A 7697-nucleotide genomic window follows, 5' to 3' on the forward strand; every position below is an offset into this window, starting at 1 on the left:
TATCGTAAAAATTTCTATCGTTATTAAATGTTATCAAATATACCACTCTTTGGTCTAGAAAGAATACTTTCTGGCACGTGTGTTTGGTCAGGTGATTCTTATCCATTCCCATTCCAGAATGGTTGTCATTTACATTCTGAAAATGCCCAACGAAAAGCAACCGAAATTTAAGGTCCTGGTTTCTCTGCGGAAATTAGCGAAATTTAAGTTACACCTAAAATGACGTGTTATACAGTACCGAATTCTGCCATCCGTCAACTGGCGCCAATGACCACTTGTAGGTACAGGTAATAGAGGTTATGCGATAACTTCAAATCCGCCATATATAGGAGCCAGTTGGGGTGGCAAAATGCCCAAAGCGGGTACAGAAACCCCTTATATAGAAGAATTTGGGGTGGCAATGACGTGTATCGCATAACCTCTTGAAGACTTCAAAGGAAATGGAACGTGACTGCTAATTTAGACAAATCCCAAGCTACAACTGCATGACATTGTCCATGTACAATGTATCTTATGTGTGTGTGCCATGGGGGGGGAGGGGGTTCTCCAATTGCCAATCATAACACACAGCATTTTTATTACGGTACAACAGCAGCAGAGCCAAGCTAAGAAAGGAAAGTGAATGGGGTTTTCCCTGTCGCCTGGCAAAAATGCTCACCCGATACCCAGCCTACTGCATGCAATGTGACCATGACACGTAGCCTGTGTGGCAGGGTGATCCTAAAGATAGTAACACCAAATAAGGAATATTATGCCATAGCTGCAGAGTACACACTGTTACAATAGTGCAGACAATAGTGCACACTGTGTAGGACATACATGTACATGTAATAGCTTTATAATCGGTTGGGTTTACAAACAAAAATAATTAATAAAACATTTCAGCATCTACAGACCGTAATGCACAGCGTTTGAGAGTGTGAGCTTTAAAGAAAATAATATTACTAGTAAATAATCGACGCGGAGACAACAATTTTATAATAGCTATAAAGAGAACAAATTCTGCTGTCATCGCCACACTACAACAAAGTCATGAAGGTTTACCAAAATCGATTTTCTTGTCACAATCATCAGTGGAAAGCCGTGACTGAAGAATAACCATGCCAAATCAATAATTTATCTACATTCAATAATGTGTTACGAGAACAAAACAAAGTGCTAAAAATAGAATGAGGGAAGGTGAGACAATAGAAGTAAAGTGAGAGCTAAGTGCAACAGGGGTGAGGAACTAATTGCAACGCTAGAACTATGTAGTGAGACAAACAATCATGCTGTGCACCTACGAAAACAATCTTAACGCAACTACATGTTTCTTCTGCTTACAAAGATCAGGCTTATGCAAGCTAGTCAGTTGAAAGTACTTGAGGCTGTTTGTATTCGTTTGCATAAGCCTGATCCGGAAAGCTTTCATGCGAAACCAGTCTCCTTATTGAATGTACATTCCTAGAAGTACACACTTCTGTACGAACACTCTACTTGGAACAAAGGATATTTGTTCAGCTATATATCAGGGAAAGTCCCATCGCAACATAATAATTATATATATTATACTAATACAGTGGTCCCTCTATAATCCGGCACCATTTGTGCCACGAAAATCTGCTGGATTAGGGAGGGTGCTGGATTAACAAATCTGATCTACTGCTGCAATGTGCATGAAGAGGACATTTGGCTACTGAAAATTGTGCTGGTTTATCGAGGGTGCTGGATTACAAAGTGCCGGATTAGAGAGGGACGACTGTACTAGTCTTGCACGTTAACGAAATGGCCCAATTCCTTTTGAGTAGCCTTTTGAGTAGCCTTTTGTGTAGCCTTTTGAGTAGCCTTTTGAGTAGCCTTTTGAGTAGCCTTTTGAGTAGCCTTTTGGGTAGCTTTTTGGGTAGCCTTTTGGGTAGCCTTTTGAGTAGCCTTTTGAGTAGCCTTTTGAGTAGCCTTTTGAGTAGCCTTTTGAGTAGCCTTTTGAGTAGCCTTTTGAGTAGCCTTTTGGGTAACCTTTTGGGTAGCCTTTTAAGTAGCCTTTTGAGTAGCCTTTTGAGTAGCCTTTTGAGTAGCCTTTTGAGTAGCCTTTTGAGTAGCCTTTTGAGTAGCCTTTTGAGTAGCCTTTTGAGGAGCCTTTTGAGTAGCCTTTTGAGTAGCCCTTTGGGTAGCCTTTTGGGTAGCCTTTTGAGTAGCCTTTTGAGTAGCCTTTTGAGTTACCTTTTGAGTAGCCTTTTGAGTAGCCTTTTGAGTAGCCTTTTGATTAGCCTTTTGAGTAGCCTTTTGAGTAGCCTTTTGAGTAGCCTTTTGAGTAGCCTTTTGAGTAGCCTTTTGAGTAGCCTTTTGAGTAGCCTTTTGAGTAGCCTTTTGAGTAGCCTTTTGATGTATTTAGTACTGAGTGTCGTAAGGCTCTAATGGAAGAGGGTCTTATCCATGTACTTACTAAGATGTTCTGATACATATTTAGCACAGGTGACAAGGCTACGTACAACATTTATAGATACCAGGCGTATTTGGTATCGACGTCCTGGTTTTGAAAGGTTGAAGCCTTTCCTAGAGTTCGTTCATTGAATCGTTAGCAGCCACTAAAAAAACGGTATGGATGTCTCAGTTCACAAGTTCTTGCTGTCAATGCTACAGACATATTTTTCAAGCAGAGATCAGCAGACAGTGAACAAATCTACAGTTGATACATTTCAGGTACACGTTGTGTTTGTGTGCATATCAGCAAGAAGCAGATATAACATCAGAAAAAAGGAAGAGCTGGGAGAACTTCTACATACATCTGAATTGTAAGTTGTGTGCATTGGACTTTTCTTTGCAATATACATGTAGCTGCCTAGATTTTCCCAACACTAGTTAGAATAAAAATCAAAAGTTCAGGTCTTCGTTTGATGGTTCACCAATACACTAGTATCTTGAAACTGTCCGCCTCTCCACACTTCGCTCTTGGCCCACATTCACCAAAACCAAAACCAAAACGAGGACATTCGCTCTTGGGTAGATGTTCCACATCTCCCAGACAGCTGTTTCGCAGTGTGGAGAGATGGACGGGTTGTAATTACTTTCAAATGGCCGAGTCCGTTCCGGCTTTTGAGAGTACCAATATATTGGTTGGGTGGTATATTTTATTTTACTTTGCCAGAATGAACAGGCATTTCTACCTTCTTGCCTGGACAAGTGGACTGTCCAGACTCTCACAAAAAGACGAAGAAAGGAAAGAAATATTACATGAGAGTGAAGCATGCAATCTTATAAGAGAAATTCCATGAGAGTGTGACACATGCATGATGATAGAGGAGATAGAGATAGAGAGAGAGAGATAGATAGAGACTGCTTTATTGCCATGACAAGTGAATTGTCCAAGCAAAATATATCTTCATACTAGTGTAAACCCCTTCTTAAATTTCATCAAATTGGAGTAGGAAGATATTACTTGTCGATGCCATCATCATTTTGGCCTCTCAATTCAGCGGAATTCACTGGCTTGTAGTGCCAAGATTCTCTTGCCATCAGGCAACACTACCCGAGACGAGACGAGTGACTGGTAGACTGGTCTTGCTGGTGTCCGCAAGCGTTCTGGGGTCTCGTCGGGTCACAAGGACACCTTATGCAGCAGCTATTTCTCTTATAAGATTGCATGCTTCACACTCTCATGTAATATCTATTTCCTTTCTTCGTCTTTTTGTGAGAGCTTGGGCAATCCACTTGTCCAGGCAAGAAGGCAGCAATGCCTGTTTATTCTGGCGAAGTAAAATAAAATATACCAACCAACCAGCTGATGATACTGATGGTGTTCTGTCACTACCACGTGTCGAGCTCGGCCGGAGAGCTCAGGTCTAGTGTGATGGTTGATGCTAAACAAATATCGATTTTAATGAACAGTTTTAACTATGGACTCAGATGGCAAGCCAATGTAATCCTGGACAAATAAATAAAAAAGGAAGGACAACATTGTTACGTGTTATGACCAACTATCCACCAAAGTAACCAGAGAATATACATGTACAATCACCAGAGTGCGACAAGACGCAATACTGACCAGGGAGAGTACTCACACATTCCTAATCTGAACGTTTGGAAGATTGTCGGGTTGCGTTTCGAAGATGTCACGGTTCTAGCCACATGTACATATACATGTAGGTGCTATCAAGACTACGTAACCTGTTTTATACCTCACTCCATAATACACTTTAATACAGTCTTGGGCAAGATCTTCCTTAGTGGTGTATATATCTCAATAATTCACTTTATTACAGTCTTGGGCAAGATCTCCCTTAGTGGTTTATATATCTCCATAATACACTTTAATACAGTCTTGGTCATGCTCTCCCTTAGTGGTGTATATAATTCCATATACAAATATTACACAGCAATGAATCAAACAAGTCTCTGTCGGCTGTTACTCGGAGTTTCGTGTGAAAGCACTCATCAGACAGTAGCATATGACCAAGACTAACAATCACTAGAATATATACATGTATACGGAGGGTGTTGAGAGAAGAGTGCAAAGGTGATGGAGGTACAACATTTCAATAGCGCGAGGAAAAGGGGTGACAGCGGAAAGAGACTTGTTTGATTCATTGCTGTGTAATATTTGTATTACTTGCTCTGTCCAGTGGGTATTGAGCACTGTAAGCAGCCTGAGGACTTTAGACAACTGTCTATCTCCATATACATGTACACAGCTAGGGGAAATTAGAAGTAGCTGTCGGCGAGGAACAAGCCATTAGGAGGTCACAAACGGTGAATATGGAGAGGTATAAATATATTATAACAAAGGGACCTCGTGTACATGTATATCGAGATGGACACCAGTTATAAGAAGACCTTGAGTCTGTGGGGATTGCCCTATCAAAATATGAATAAATAATAATAATAATAAAAAAACCTCGACTTCGCGTCGGTTTTCATACTGGTGTAGATTTTGTGTGGTTTTTGTGGGGGTTTTGTGCAGTTTTGTACAGTTTTTGTACAGTTTTGTGCGGTTTTTGTGCGGCTTGTTGCACTCGCTGACTTCACTTGCACATGTACATGGTTACTTTGGTGCACAGTTCGTGATCATTGGTTTCTTTCTCTTTCTACCGTGTGTGTGCGTGAGTCCACCCGTCTGTGTATGTGTTTGTGTGTGCGTACATGTACTTATTTCCAGCTGACGTTTAAAATACTGAAGTAATGTGTATGTACATGATGTTACATGTGTGTGCTTGTGTGTGTGTGTGTGTGTGTGTGTGTGTGTTACTATAGGAAAGATGATGCTGATTCACCACAGCTGGTCACTGCTACTCTCGTTAGCCATCGTGTTGCCATGGCACTGTGTAGCCCTACCAGCCAATGACGGCCATGGCTCCACATCACGTGATGAACAGGAGTCAATGGCGTCACTGGAGACAGAATGGGAAGAGGTATTGGCGGAGCACCCACGAACCGAAGGCAGCAACGGTGGCAGCATTGATTACCGACTGGACCACGAGTCCTGTCGTAGCGAAATGACCTATATCCTGGTTAAACGAGCTGGCTGCCTCAAGCGTGTATCTATCGGAGTCTGTTCGGGAACGTGCATGTCTAAGCCCGTCTTCCTAAAAACTCACCCTTTTGTAAAATATCCCTGCTCAAAGTGCTTTCCTGTCACATCCAAACCGTATCGAGTGGATATGAACGATCAAGAATGTCGGCAGCAACGACTGGAGAAGGGCAAGGAGGACAAAAACAACTCATTCTCCAACATTTTCTTACTCAGTGCAACCAGCTGTTCGTGCCAGGCATCCGCAATCAAACAATAGAAATATTTCTCAATCACCAATTTCACTGAAGAAATACAACGGTTGTGAACAACAGATTCTCACCTTTTGCCATCATCCCTATTGAATGGTAGAAATTACCTACTTGAGAGATCAGTGCAAGTGGTCACCACAAGATTTTATTCTTCGCTATCCCCTCCAAGATATTACTATCAATTTTAACCAATGAATATCAATTTTATTCTTTCAGAACTTGCAGCGATTTGTTGACACTTGTATTATGCTATTGTTTCTACAGAAGTCTGCAATGTTATGCGTTGTGATGGCTTGGCCGGAAGCCCTTAGCGGTCGAACATTTTGCAGATTCTGCTTGAAAAGCAGAGAAATTGATGGAACCTTATGGCAGGCACTTCCTTGAAATCTGCTCCATTTCTGTATCCACATGCCAAACGTGCAGAAAACATACCAGAAACACTACAACATTCTGCCGATTTTCCCGCATTGCCTGCCAAGGGCTACTTGCCATTACCGGTAGTACAGTGAAACCTGTATAAGACGACCGCTCAACTGAGGGACCTTCAAAACCTGGTCTCTGTTACCAAGTGGTCTGTCTCCTTGTCCAGGGTCATTTGACTGGAAATAGCATCCCTTGGTCCTGATTGCAGTGGTCTTCTTGGGCAGGTGGTCACCTTATCCGAGTGGTCGCCTTATCCGAGTGGTCGCCTTATCCGAGTGGTCGCCATATCCGAGTGGTCGCCTTGACAGGATTTACTGTGCCGTAATAACAAGAGTAGTATCATCAATATCTCAGGAAGGAGCATAACAATCATTGCTTTGCCCTGGATACCTGGCGCCATGCTTCACTTACCACGATTCACAAAGGAATGGCTTGAAGTCGCTTCCCGGTCCGCGCATGATGCTGAGAATGCGGAGGTCGAGGACTTTCAAGGAATCCATCTTTGGAAAATGGCTGTAGATCAGCCTATCCAGGAGGTTACCTGAGAGGGAAATGAAAATAATAATTCGACAGCAGCAGAACGAAGAAGAAAATTAATTATTATTATAGTAAACTCAGATGAAGAGGCAATGAACCAAGTTTTAGGCTAAACGGTTTCTCGACTATAAGTAATGATAGTTCTCAAGATTTACCTAGAATATGGTACAGGGACGACTGTATTATCTTGATGAGAGGCGCGATGGTGCTGAATCATTGTTACAGGAAACGTACCAATTCCGCCATTACGTACTTGTACATACTTAGTAGGGAGGAAATAGACACAGCGCAAGGAAGAAGAGGAATTGTGTGTTGCTCACTACATGGGAGCTCGGGGGGTTTCCTGCCGACTTGAATTCTCACTTCACTGACTCACGACTGCCATCCAGAGCACGCAAGAAGTCCATCGAACCGTCTACTCGGCAAACCTGCAAGAAAGCACTACTCCCGGCTCAATACACAGTGTTTCGGGGAATTCACCCCTCATCAGTTGAGTTTGAGTAGGCTGAGGAAGATTGTACCTGAAGAGCACCACTTGTATAGTGCTCTCCAGGCACAAACATCACCAGGGATACAAACCTACAGAGACGCTCCGTTTCCAGCGCGACAAACACCTCGTGAACATAGCAGCGTGAGTCAGTGTCGCTCATGGAGGTGCTGAACAACGTTGTGAATGGCCAACGGTCCTCAGCGCTTGTTTTGCATGTAGTTCACCTGACGTCACGAGAAGGCTGGAAACAGTATACCGGTCAAACCGTTTCAAGATGTTATTCAAGAGTATGACGTATGTCCTTTTTCATACTGGTACTTCAGTAGTGTTATCGCACTCTTATCCCCGAGGAAACTGTGTACCGGTAATAATTTTATTATTATTACTTGTAAAATGTTGAGTCACCTCCACCATCACACTGCGCTCTTTACTTGTAAGTACATGATTCACTGCTATCACGTGATTGTAAGTACATGATTCACTGCTATCACGTGAT

This window comes from Sycon ciliatum, chromosome 12 (genome assembly GCF_964019385.1).
Source record: "Sycon ciliatum chromosome 12, ocSycCili1.1, whole genome shotgun sequence".
NCBI classification, from domain to species: Eukaryota; Metazoa; Porifera; class Calcarea; order Leucosolenida; family Sycettidae; genus Sycon; species Sycon ciliatum.